Genomic DNA, 14,817 nt, shown 5'->3' on the forward strand with positions numbered 1-14,817 from the left:
TGTGTTTTAATTTTTTCAAATATTTTTGATCCATGGTTGGTTGAATCTGTTGATGTGGAACCCACAGATACAGAGGGCATTGTAATCCCATAAGAGTAAGAGGAATAGCCGTAAAGATGTTCCCAGTGTTACCAGTCCCAGCCAAAATACTGAAACAATCTCAAAGTCCAGGATTTAGAATCTGTGAAAGGTACTGCTCAGCTGTTTCTTCCCTATCACTTCCTTTGCCCTTCCTAAATGTATGGGTAGGCACATGACCTGGGTGATCAATCAGTTTGTCCCATCTCCATAGCCCACAGTGATTGGTTTAAAGATGAGTCAGTGAAAGTCCTTTCCTTTGACTTTTCCTTTGGAATTGGTTAGGAAGACCTCCTCTTTCCTCTAGAGTCTAGAACTGGAAAAATATAACCCTGACATTCTCAGCCACATGCAGAAAGCCTGGCTGCAGTTAGACCAAATAAGGCCTACACACAAGCAGAGACAAGAGATGAAGAGTGACAGAGACTCAGCTGACACATTCCTGAAAACATCATCTGAACCTTGAATCTAGCCACATCTAACATCTCCCCTATGCTCACCCCAATTATATGAGTCAATAAGCCTCTGCTTTCCTTAAGCCAGTTTGAGTTCTGTCACTTACAATTAAGAGTCCTGATTACTGTATCCACAGAAAGGAATGATATGTAGCCTTTGAAATAGCAATTATATGAAAATGTGGAAAATGTTTATAACAACGTTAAATGGAAGTAAAACAAGACAAAATTATAGGTGTGTATGTATAAGTATACAAGGAAAAAGGTGGATGCGTTTATAGTGATTACTCTTTTTTTTTTTCTTTTTTGAGGCGGAGTCTCACTGTCGCCTAAGCTGGAGTACAGTGGTGTGATCTCAGCTTACAGCAACCTCCACCTCCCAGGTTCAAGGCATTCTCCTGCCTCAGCCTCCCAAGTAGGTGGGATTACAGGCATGTGCCACCAGGACCAGCTACTTTTTGTATTTTTAGTAGAGACGAGGTTTCACCGTGTTGGCCAGGCTAGTTTCGAACTCCTGACCTCAAATGATCCACCCACCTCAGTCTTCCAAAGTACTGGGATTACAGGTGTGAGCCACTGCATCTGGCCAACAGTGATTACTCTTGAATGGATGTGAAAGGTATAGTACTTTTCCTTTTACTTTATATACTTCTATTAAAAATATTTCAGCATGTATAATATTGCTATTTTCATTTAAAAATAAATAAAATGTCACCCAAAAAGTACCTATTTTAGGATTACCGTGACATAAACATACTAATTCACCTGGAATATAATATGAAAATAGTTACTGTGTTACTGTGAGTTTACAGTTTGTATTACGGTTCTCTAGAGGGACTGAACTAATAGAACTAATAGGCAGAACTAATAGAACTAATATACATATGAGAGTTTATTAAGTAGTATTAACTCACATGATCACAAGGTCCCACAATAGGCCATCTGTAAGCTGAGAAGCAAGGAAGCCAGTCCAAGTCCCAAAGCTGAAGAATTTGGAGTCCAGTGTTCAAGGGCAGGAAGCATCCAACAGGGGAGAAAGATGTAGGCTGCGAGGCTAAGCCAGTCTAGCCTTTTCATGGTTTTCCGCCCCCTTTATATTTGCTGGCAGTTGATTAGATGGTGTTCACCTAGATTAAGGGCAGGTCTGCCTTCCCCAGCCCACTGACTCGAATGTTAATCTCCGTTGGCAGCACCCTCACAGACACACCCAGGATCAATACTTTGTGTCCTTCAATCCAATCAAGTTGCCACTCAGTATTAACCATCACAAGTCCACCCCTTGTCAACTTGAACCTATACACAGCTCCTCCTACCTTTAAGCCAACAGGCTAAGAAGGGAGTTACAGTGTTAGCTGGGGTGATTTACCCGGTCTGTTAAGATGAAATCCGTCCACTACGCCACAATGGAGGTAAGGAAGAGTATGCATGGAATACAGGAGACCATTAGGGTGTCTCTTAGTATTACCATACCCTGTGATTAAGGTCAATGGGAAACTACAACAGCCCAATCCAGGCAGGACTACCCAGACCCTTTAGGAGTGAAGGTTTGGGTCACTCCATCAGGAAAAAAAACCATGGCCTGTTGAGGTGCTTGCTGAAGGCAAAGGGAATACAGAGTGGGTAGTAGAAGAAAGTAGTCATCAATACCAGTTACAACCATGTGACCAGCTGCAGAAACGAGGACTGTAACTGTCATGAGTATTTCCTCCTCCTTTTGTTAAAAACCTGTTTATGCATGTATACACTTGTACTAAGAAAATATCTTCATTTAATTTCCTTTTTCTTTATCGTGTGACATAAGATTTATAGACTTCATATCAGCATTTAAGTACTGCTAACTTTATGTAATAGTATTTGGATTGGGGATTGATGCATCTCCAGTTGTATGAAGGATAGTTGTATTATGTTAGGTGTAATTATGACCTTATTATTGTCTTTATTTGAAGATTATGTACAATCTCAGGAGCAAAAGTTTTGCTAGTGGATCACTAGGGGTGATGGTGAGTGGTGCCACTTCCACTTCTACCCCTTGATTCCTGGACCCGTGAAGCCTGGCTATGGGAGAAACAGTATTATGTATTGGATGCTGATTCCGAGCATACATGGCCTTCTGGAGAACTTTGCCCCAGCCCTGCAAGTATTGTCACCTAGTTGGCATTGTAATTGTGACTTCAAAAGGCCATTCCACCTTTCTATCAATCCAGCTGCTTCAGGATGATGGGGAACATGGTAAGAGCAGTGAATTTCATGAGCATGAGCCCACTACTTCATTTCTTTAGCCATAAAGTGATTGCCTTGGTCAGAGACAACGCTGTGTGGAATACCATGATGGTGGATAAGGCGTTCCCTGAGTCCATGGATGGTAGCCTTGGCAGAAGCATTGAGTGCAGGATAGGCAAACCCATATCTGGAGTAAGTGTTTATTCCAGTGAGGACAAACCTCTGCCATTTCCATGATGTAAGAGGTCCAATAAAATCAACCTGCCATCAGGTAGCTGGCTGATCACCCTGAGGATTGGTGCCATATCGAGGGCTCAGGGTTGGTCTCTGCTGCTGACAAACTGGGCACTCAGCAGTAGCCGTAGCCAGGTCAGCCTTGCTGAGTGGGAGTCCATGTTGCTGAGTCCATGTGTAACCTCCACCCTTGCCACCATGGTCACTTTGTTCATGGGCCCACTGGGCGAAGACAGGGGTGGCTGGGGATAGAGGCTGAGTGGTATCCACAGAACAGGTCATCCTATCCACTTGATTATTAAAATCCTCCTCTGCTGAGGTCATCTGTTGGTGAGCACTTACATGGGGTACAAATATCTTCATTGCTTTTGACCACTCAGAGAGGTCCATCCACATACCTCTTCCCCAAATTTCTTTGTTACCAATTTTCCAATCATGCTTCTTCCAAGTCCCTGACCATCCAGCCAAATCACTGGCCACAGCCCATGAATCAGTATATAATCACAAGTCTGGCCATTTCTCCTTCCATGCGAAGTACACAACCAGGTGTACTGCTAGAAGTTCTGCCCACTGGGAGGATTTCCCTTCAGCGCTGTCCTTCAGGGATGTCTTAGAAAGGGGCTGTAGTGCTGCAGCTGTCCACTTCCGGGTGGTGCCTGCATATCGTGCAGAAACATCTGTGAACCAGGCCCTAGTCTTCTCTTCCTTTGTCAACTGATCATAGGGAACTCCCCATGAGGCCGTCGGTGCAGGCAGGGTGGCAGGAGTGGAGACCATGGGCATTGGAGCCGCTTCCTCATGTAACTTACTTGTGCCTATGGGACCTGCTCGAGCCCGATCATGTGTATACCACTTCCATTTGATGATGGAATGCTGCTGTGCACGACCCACTTTATGGCTAGATGGGTCAGAAAGCACCCAGCTCCTGATAGCAGTTCAGGTTGCATGGTGACTTGATGACCCATAGTCAAACGTTCAGTTTCCACCAAAGCCCAGTAACACGTCAAGAGCTGTCTCTCCAAAGGAGAGTAGTTATCTGCAGAAGGTGGCAGGGCCTTGCTCCAAAATCCTAGAGGCCTCCACCGTGAGTCACCTATGGGGGCCTGCCAGGGGCTCCAAACAGCCTCCCTGTCTGCCACTGACAATTCAAGCAACATTGGATCTGCTGGGTCATATGGCTCAAGTAGCAGAGCAGCTTGCACAGCAGCCTGGACCTATTGCAGAGCCTTCTCCTGTTCTAGACCCCACTTGAAACTGGCAGCCTTTCAGGTCACTCAGTAAATGTGACACACCCAAAGGAGGAATGTGTTGCCTCCAAAATCCAAATAGGCCCACTAGGCATTGTGCCTCTTTCATGGTTGTAGGAGGGGCCAAATGCAGCAACTCATCCTTCACTTTGGAAGCAATATCTCAACAGGCCCCACACCACTGAACTCCTAGCAATTTTACTGAGGTAGAAGCTCCCTAAATTTTAGTCAGATTTATTTCCCATCCTCTGGCATGCAAATTTCTCACCAATAAGTCCAGCATGTTTGCTACTTCTTGCTCACCAGGTCTAATCAGCATAATGTCATCAGTGTAATAGACCAGTGTGATAGCTTGTGGAAGTCAAAAGTGATGAAGGTCTCTCCGAATAAGATTATGACACAAAGCCAGAGAGTTGATATACCCCTGAGGTAGGACAGTAAAGGTATATTGCTGGCCTTGCCAGCTGATGGCAAATTGCTTGTGGTGGGTTTTATGGACAGAAATGGAGAAAAAGGCATTTGCCAAGTCAGTGGCTGCACACCAGGTACAAGGAGATGTGTTAATTTGCTCAAGCAATGAAGCTACATCTGGTACAGCAGCTGCAGTTGGAATCACCACTTGGTTAAGCTTATGATAATCCACTGTCATTGTCCAAGATCCATCTGTCTTCTGCACAGGTCAAATAGGAGAGTTGAATGGGGATATGGTGGGAATCACCACCCTTATATCTTTCAAGTCCTTGATGGTAGCACTAATCTCCACAATCCCTCCAGGGATATGACATTGTTTTTAATTTACTATTTTTCTAGGTAGAGGCAGCTCTCATGGCTTCCATTTGGCCTTTCTCACCATAATAGCTCTCACTCTACCAGTCAGGGGGCCAATATGGGGGTCCTGCCAGCTGCTAAGTATGTCTATCCCAATTATGCATTCTGGCACTGGGGAAGTGACCACAGGATGAGTCCAGAGACCCACTGGCCCACCATAAGTTGAACCTGAGCTAAGACTCCATCAGTGACCTGACTTCCATAAGCCTCTACTTTAACTGGAGAACCACAATGACGTTTTGGGTCCCTTGGAATCAACATCACCTCAGCCAATGTCCAGTAGTCCGCGAAGTGTCTGATCATTTCCCTTTCCCCAATACATAGTTACCCTGGAAAAAGCCCAGAGGTCTCCTTGGGGAAGGATGGGAGAAAGATTAACAGCATAAATAGTCAGTAGTGTAGTGAGGTCCTTCTTCAAGGGGACCAGCCTCCCATTTATTCGAGAGGTTCTGGGCTTGTAAACTGCCTGAAGTCTGGAAATTGATTGAGGAGCCATGATTCGCTGTTTTCATAATTCAAATTAGTCTTTTGTCCATTCGACCTAGAAGTTTCCTGCTTATATAAATTAAGTAGGCATGCAGTAGGCTTCCTATCAATTTCACTTCTAGGAACACCATGACTAATCAGCCAATGCAGAGCTCTACATGAGTTAGACTATTCTGATTGCTGCTTTGCCTCTGCTGTTCATTACAGTAGCTATGCCCACCTTGCCTTTGACAGTTGAGTGCCACCATTTGGCCCCTGCCATCTTGGCATCCAATTATTTCCATTGTATTTAAATTTTGTAGTTGAGTGACTGAGGTTCCCATTGTTAGATCTGACATACAGAGAACAGCAATTACAGGGCTGTTCAGAAATGCAGGTGCTGCCCTCACAAATCTATTTTGCAAAGCACTGGTGAAGGGTATATCTTCACCAGTAATTAATATACTCCACCATCCCAATCTCCCTAAACCTTTGGATCCCTTCCTCTACATTAAAGTAAGGGAGATCAGGCATTTCCAGCTCGTTCACAGTGGGCCACCTTTTCATCCATATTTCAGCTAACCAAGCAAATAAACTGTTAGAACCTTTTTTAACTCCCCGAGCTGCAACATTAAATGCAGATATATACAATAGGATATAAAGGGGAGTTTATTAAGTAGTAGTAACTCGCATGATCATAAGGTCCCACCATAGCCTGTCTGCAAGCTGAGGAGGAAGGAAGCCAGGCCGAGTCCCAAATCTGAAGAACTTAGAGTCCGATGTTCAAGGGCAGGAAGCATCCGGCATGGGAGAAAGATGTAGGCTGCAAGGCTAAACCAGTCTAGCCTTTTCACAGTTTTCTGAACACTTTATATTTGCTGGCAGCAGATTAGATGGTGCTCACCCAGATTAAGAGTAGGTCTGCCTTCCCCAGCCCACTGACTCAAATGTTAATCTCCATTGGTAACACCCTCACAGACACACTCAGGATCAATACTTTACATCCTTCAATCCAGTCAAGTTGACACTCAGTGTTAACCATCACACAGTTGTTTAAAATTTTTAGAACTTTTTTTTTGAGACAGAGTCTTACTCTGTCACCCAGGCTGGATTGCAGTGGTATGATCATAGCTCACCTTAGGCTAGAACTCCTAGGCCCAAGGGATCCTCCTGCCTTAGCCTCCCTAGTAGGTGGGACTACTGATGTGTGTGTGCGACCATGCCTGGCTAATTTTTTATTTTTTTAATTTTATTTTTTCAGCTCTTTCTCTAAAGGGGATAAGACTCTGAATCAGGGCAATCTTAGAAGATTTGAGGCTCAGTATCTGCTTCTGAAGCCGGGAGTTAGAATCCCTGAGTTCGTCATTTTCTTTCATCACGAAAGTCTCACTATGTTGACCAGGCTGGTCTGGGACTCCTGGTCTGAAGCAATTCTTCTTCCTTGGCTTCCCAAGTGCTGGGATTATAGGCATGAGTTACTGCATCTGGCCCCAAAACATGATTTTACTTATTACTGGCTTTTCAGTGACAAAAGAGACATTTTAAAGACTAGAATGTTCAGGGCACGGTGGCTCATGCCTGTAATCCCAGCATGTTGAGAGGTCAAGGCAAGAGGATCTTTTGAAGCCGGGAGTTCAAGACAGTCTGGCAACAAAGCAAGACCCTGTCTCTACAAAAAATAAATAAATAAATAAATAAATAAAATGAGTCAGACATCATAGCACATAAACTCCAAGGTACTTGGGAGGCTGAGGTGGGAGGCTTATCTGAACCCAGGAGGTGAAGTGTATGAGATGTTAGTGTAATTAGTAATTTATTATTCTAAAGCACTGCTTGCTGCAAAGGGGGAGAAATGTACAATTAATACAAAGCATAACATTTCTTGATCTCAAGTGGATAAAGATCTGTTTTACAGCTGGACAACAATGTGAAAAATAAGTACTCTGAAATAGTCATTTATCTTGTGTTTACCTCACCGTTTTCTTGTATAAAATGGAGATATCATTGTAGCTTTCTTGACAACCTCCTAGGATTTGTGTAGCAACTGAGACTAAAACAAGATATCTTTGGCCTATACTTTAGAGAAAAGTATACACATCAGAAGTGACCAGCTTGATGAATTTTCAAAAATTGAACATGCCCATATAATGAAGGCATAGGACAAGAAAGAGAATGTTTCCGCATCCCAGAAACCTCCCTCATACCCCTTCAAATCACTAATCCCCTGCCAAAAGCGTATTCTGTATCCCAGTCTCTGCCACTATAGATCTTGTTGGTGTTTGAACTTTATATAATGGACTCACACAGTATGTACTCTTTTATACCTGACTTCTTTTGCTCAACATTATGTTTGTGAGATTAACCATATTGTTCTGTGCAGTTATAGATTGTTCCTTTTTCTTGCTGTATAGTATTCAATTTTATGAAAATACAATAATCGATTTTTCAGCTTCTCTGTTGATAGGCATTTAAATAGTTTTCCCTTCTGGCTTTATGAATTAAAAAATAAATATATGCCTTTTTTTGGATATATACCTATAAGTGGGATTGCATAATCATGGCTTGTACATATGTTTGGCTTTAGTAGATATCACCAAACAATTATTCAAAATAGATGGTCCAGTTAATACTCCCACAAGTAATGTATGAGATATCTGTTTGCTATGTACTTTGCCAACACTTGGTATTTTCTCTGTTGAGATTTAATATACACAAAATAATTTGGTAAACGAAAAATCTTCAAATGCACAGTATTTTCCAATTTTATTTTCCTAATGTCTTTGTCTTTTTCAAAGTAACTTAAGATGACAAAGTAACTTAAGATGACAAAAGCTTCACTACTTGCAGCTTTTCTTCAGATTGCTGTTACCCTCTGGGGTGGCCTTAACCAAACTATGCCTTTCTTAGTCTAAGTAAAAGTAAGCCTAATAAACAGGTCAAATTAAAATTTTCTAATGTTACTTAAGTGTTTTGCAGAAATATTAATTATGCTCTTTAGTTCTATAGACAACAGAAACAAAATTCTAATTCATAGAACCTGGAGAAGCTCTAACACAGGCCAGGAAAATTTAGCAAGCAGCATATATACTCACTTGAAATGCAAATCTCATTTCCTATGCAGTTAGTTACCTAAACACTTAGAACAGAATTCATCTGATTTCTTTTTATGTCTACTGCCTAACTTGTTTACACCTGACTGTATGGAATCTTTTAAGTAGTTCTACTCTAGATGGTGTGTTGGTTTGTTTGTTTTGGTGGGAAGGGGTGCGAATAAGATAAATGTTGGCTAGAAGACAGGAAGGGAAAAGTCTGTACTAAAAATGGCTGTGGTTATTAGCGGACCAAGTACAGTTCTGGATCTGTTCTGCTAATCAGACAAAAATGATGAAATGCTGGGAATTCTAATGACCACATGTCATTTTCCTCTTCACTCTCTGCAGCTGCTGACCCTAATCTTCCTTACTGCCTCAGTCTCCCCTTCCACTTGCTTTAAGTTGATGGGATTTTGCTCTGTTACCCTCATTTATAGAACCCTACTTCCATCAGAGAGTGTGACTCTGAGGTCTTGTTTAATTAATTAACAAAACATGTTCACAAAATACCTTTTATGTACCCGAGAAAGGGAACTCAGAGGTAAGTAAGAGCCAGTCTGCCTTTAAATAGTTCACAGGCTAGTGAAAGAGTCAGATATGTACATATCTGGCTATAAGTGCTAAAATAGCTCTAATAAAGCATTGTATAAACATAAAAGAACTTTGTTATACAAGTGGATATAGCACAATGAGGAGAAAGATACTTCATTCTCCCTCTCTCTGCAGTTTGATTTTATTTTGTTACCTCAGTCTCAGGTTACAATTATAGTTATTTAAGTGGAAAGAAAACCATAATCTGGAAAATATATGAGTGTAGTATCTATGATAGAAAATGCTCGTCTTTTATATTCTTGTTTCTTTGCTTTGGGTATTTGTTTTAGTTTTTAGAAAAAAAAATTTTTTGGCCTGTTTTCACAGTTCTTTCTGAAAATCACTGATGATTCCTATACTCAAAGCTCATGAGCTATCTCCTACTTGGGTTCACTTCTTTTCTGTTTGTTTGTTTGAGACAGGGTCTCACTCTGTCACCCAGACTGGAATGCAGTGGTGTGATTGAGCATAGCTCACTGCAGCTTTGGACTCCTGGGCTCAAGCAATCCTCCCACCTCAGCCTCCCAAAGGGCTGGGATTACAAGGGTGAGCCACCACACCTGGCCTCAGTCATTTCTGATACATTATTTCCATCAGGCTCAACTTTTGCCTTTTCAGGGTTTCTCCTTCAGGTTTTTCCCCTTGTTTCCTTTTTATCTTCCCTCCCTTCCTTCCTTCCTTCCTTCCTTCCTTCCTTCCTTCCTTCCTTCCTTTCTATTTTTTGGCATTCCTTACCTTTTTGGATTTGTTTATTTTGTTTTGCTTCTGCAGAGCAGCCTTCCTAAGAATCAGTTGAAATATTTCTTGTCACTTTTTCTCTGTCTTCAATCTAGATGACTTCTAACACCTTGCACTTATTTCTGAAAGACTTTCGTTCATATGGCTTTGTTTTCCAACTTAGTTAATGTTGTCTGATCTTCTGTATTGCTTAATTGCTGTTTCAAATGAACCTAGCTGTCACATGGTGTGGAGAGTGAATAGCTTACCTCTAGTTCTTGTCCTCCTTCTCCACTTAGGCTCAGAAGCTTCTCCAAGCCGGTTGTTTATCAGCCTGTGGTGTGTCCATCCTACTCTTTCCATCCTAAGCCCTCCTGTTCATATGCTTGTTGCGTGTATTTGAGAAGAATTTAGAGGACATTTTCTCTTTATTCCTCCATGTGTGCAAAAATAAAAGACTAACAGTTGAGCAGATTGGTAGAGTGTATACTAATGAGTCTCAAACCTTAACGTGCATAGGAATCACTGGGGTATTCTAAAGGCAGATTTCCAGGCCTTGTTCTTAGAGATTTTGATTCAGTAGCTCTGGCCCAGGGCCTAGGAATCTGCATTTAACAAGCAACTCAGTTGCTTCTGATAGATGTAGTTCTTGGACCTAATTTTGAGAAACTTCAATGTGCTGTAAACCCTCTAATGTATTCCCACTTAATGGCCACACATGTAATGTACAGCATTGAGAGGAGGCAAATCTGTCCCTGGCCCCTTTCTTCATGCAGACAGGCATTACCAGCAGCTTTTTTTCCTTTTAAAATTAATATACTTTATTTTTTAGAGAAGTTTTATATTTATAGAAAAATTGAATGGAAAATACAGAGGGTTCCTTGACTGCTTAAAAAATCTCCTATGCTGTACCTATTCATCTTTCTTCCCTCCCCCAAAGCCCTGGCAATCACTAATCTTTTTACTGTCTCCATAGTTTTGTCTTTTTCAGAATGTCACATAGTTGGAGTTATACAGGATGCAGCCTATTCAGATTGGCTTCTTACATTTAGCAATATGCATTTAAGTTTATTTTGTATCTTTTCATGGTTTGATAGCTCGTTTCTTTTTATTACTGAATTGGAATAAATGGAACGAGTAATATTCCATTGTATGAATGTGCCGCAGTTGATCAGTTCACCTATTGAAGGACATCTTGGTGTTTCCAAGTGTTGGCAATTATGGCTAAAGCAGCTATATACATTCATGTGCAGGTTTTTGTGTGGACATAAGTTTTCAACTCATTTAGGCAACCAAGGAGCACAACTGCCGGGTAGTATGGTGAGATTAGTTTTGTAGGAAACTGCCAAACTGTCTTCCAAAGGGGTTGTAACATTTTGCATTCTGACCAACAATGAATGAGAGTTCCTGTTGCTCCGCATGCTCTCCAGCATCTGGTTGCATAGTGCTTTTGGTTAGCCATTCTGAGTTATATAGTCACATCTCATTGTTGTTTTAATTTAAAATTCCCTGATGACATCTGATGTTGAGCATCCTTTTTTTTTTTTGAGATGGAGCTTCACCATGTTGCCCAGGCTGGTCTCGAACTCCTGAGCTAAAGTAATCCTCCCGCTTCAGCTGCATGTGCCACCATGCCTGGACAGCAGTTTTAGATTTTAATGAAGTCCAACTATCAATATTTTTTCATGGATCGTGATCTGATGTTGTGTCTAAAAATTTATCACCACTAAACCCAAGGTCACTTAGATTTTTTCCTATGCTATCTTACATGAGTTTTATAGTTTTCCATTTTACATTTAGGTCTACGATACATTTTGAGTTAATTTTTGTGAAGCTGTTCTTTTCAAAGTGAAATACTGAGTGAATTTAGCATTGCTGGCACCCTCTTCTCCTCCAACTTTTCCCTCCTACTTTTTATAATAGAAAATTTAAAACACATACAAAAATGGGGGAAAAATAGTATAATGAACCCCCAGGTAACAATAGTCCACCTTCAAAAAGTCTCAACATTTTGCCAATTGTATTTCATCAATTACCCTACCAGCATTTCTCTATTTGTTTGTTTTTTCTGAAATTTTTATTTATTTATTTTTTTGAGACGGAGTCTTGCTCTGTTGCCCAGGCTGGAGTGCAGTGGCACCATCCCGACTCACTGCAACTTCTGCTTCCTGGGTTTAAGCGATTCTCCTTCCTCAGCCTCTCAATTAGCTGGGATTATAGGCGCCTGTCACCACACCTGGCTAATTTTTGTACTTTTAGCAGAGACGGGGTTTCATTCACTATGTTGGTCAGGCTGGTCTCAAACTCCTGATCTCAAGTGATCCACCCTCCTCAGCCTCCCAAAGTGCTGGGATTACAGGCATGAGCCACGGCACCCGGCCTGCTGCAGTTTTGTAAAGCAAATTCTAAATGTCATCATTTCGCCATTAATATTTCAGTACAAGCACACCTCGGAAATAGTGCATATTTGGTTCCGGACCACTGCAATAAAGCAAATATCACAATAAAATGAGTCACACACCTTTTTTGGTTTCCCATTGCATACAAAAGTTATTTTTGTGCTATACTGTGATCTATAAGTATGCAACAGCACAATGTCTAAAAATGTATATACCTTAACTAAAAAATACTTGATTGCAAAAAAATGCTAACAATCATCTCACCCTTCAGCAAGTCATACTCTTTTCTGGTGGAGGGTCTTGCCTCCATGTCGGTGACTGAAGACTGATCAGGGTGGTGGTTGCTGAAGGTTGGGGTTGCTGTCACAATTTTTTTTTTTTTTTAGACAGAGTCTTGCTCTGTTGCCTAGGCTCAAGTGCAATGGCGTGATCTCAGCTCACTGCAACCTCTGCCTCCCAGGTTCAAGCGATTCTTCTGCCTCTGCCTCCCGAGTATCAGGGACTACAGGCATGTGCCACCATGCCAGGCTAGTTTTTGTATTTTTACTAGAGACAGGGTTTCACTATACAGGCCAGGCTGGTCTTGAACTCCTGACCTCGTGATCTGCCCGCCTCGACCTCCCACAGTGCTGGGATTACAGGCATGAGCCACCGCACCCAGCAGCTGTCACAATTTTTTAAAAGAAGATGACAAAGAAGTTTGCCGCATCAATGAACTCTTCCTTTCATGAAAAACATGTGATGCTGTTTGATACCATTTTACTCACAGTATAAGTTCTTTCAAAATTGGAGTCAGTCTTCTCAAATCCTGCTACTATTTTATCAACTAAGTGTAGGTAATATTCTAGCTCCTCTATTGTCATTTCAACAATGTTAACAGCACCTTCACCAGGGGTAGATTCCATCTCAAGAAACATTGTCTTTGCTCACCATAGGAAGCAATTCATCATCCATTCAAGTTTTATCATGAGACAGGAGCAATTCAGTTATGTCTTCAGATTCCACTTCTAATTATAGTTCTCTTGCTATTTCTACCACATCTTCCGTTACTTCCTCCACTGAAGTCGTCTGTGAAGGCTGGAATCAACTTCTTCCAAATTCCTGTTAAGGTTGATATTTTAATCTTCTCCCATGAATCATACATGTTCTTAATGGCATCTAGAATGGTAAATTCTTTCCAGAAGGATTTTGATTTACTTTGCCCATATCCATCAGAGGAATTGCTATCTATGATAGCTATAGCCTTACAAATTTTTTTTTTTTTTTTTTTTTTTTTTTTTTTTTGAGACAGGGTCTAACTCCTGTCATCCAGGCTGGAATGCAGTGGCACCATCATGGCTCACTGCAGCCTCGACCTCTGAGGTTCAGGTTATCCTCCCACCTCAGCCACCCAAATAGCTGCGACTACAGGTGCATGCAACCACACCAAGCTAGTTTTTGTATTTTTAGTAGAGACAGGATTTCACCACGTTGCCCAGGCTGGTCTTGAACTCCTGAGCTCAAACACTCTGCTCATATCAACCTTTCAAAGTGCTGGGATTACGGGCGTGAGCTACTGTGCCTGGTCACAAAATGTATTTCCTAAATAATAAGACTTGAAAGTCAAAATTACTCCTTGATTCATGGACTGCAGAATGTAGTTTGTGTTAGCAGGCATGAAAACAACATTAATCTCTGTACATGTCCATCAGAGCTCTTGGGTGATCAGCAGCATTGATCAATGAGCAATAACATTTTGAAAGTGATTTTTTTTTCTGAGTAGGTCTCAACAGTGGGCTTTAAAGATTCAGTAAACCATGCTGTAAACAGAGGTGCTGTCATGTAGGTCTTTTGTTTCATCTATACAGCACAGGCGGAATAGATTTGGGATAATTCTTAAAGGCACTAAAATTTTCAGAATGATAAGTGAATATTGGCTTCAACTTAAGCAGGTGGATCACCTGAGATCAGGGGTTCGAGACCAGCCTGGCCAATATGGCGAAACCCCATCTCTACTAAAAATACAAAAATTAGTTGGGTGTGGTGGCAGGCACCTATAATCCCCACTACTTGGGAGGCTGAGGGAGGAGAATCGCTTGAACCCAGGAGGCAGAGGTTGCAGTGAGCCGAGATCATGCCACTGCACTCCAGCCTGGACAAAAGAGTGAGACTCCATCTCAAAAACAAAAAAAAAAGTCATCAGCTGCATTAGCCCTTAACAAGAGAGCCAGCTAGTCCTTTGACACTTTGAACCTAGGTATTGATTTCTCTTGTCTACCTATGAAAGTCCTGGACAGTGTCTTCTTCTAATAGAAGGCTGTTTTATCTATGCTGAAAATTTGTTGTTTAGTGTAGCCACTTTCATCCATTATCTTAACTAGACCTTCTGGATAACTTGCTGCAGCTTCTACATCAGCACTTCCTGCTTCACCTTGCACTTTTATGTTCTGAACATGGCTCCTTTCTCCCTTCCCTTCCCTTCCCCCTTCCCTTCCTCTTTCCCTTCCCCCTT

The sequence above is a fragment of the Macaca thibetana genome, chromosome 2 (assembly GCF_024542745.1).
Source record: "Macaca thibetana thibetana isolate TM-01 chromosome 2, ASM2454274v1, whole genome shotgun sequence".
In the NCBI taxonomy this organism is placed as follows: domain Eukaryota; kingdom Metazoa; phylum Chordata; class Mammalia; order Primates; family Cercopithecidae; genus Macaca; species Macaca thibetana.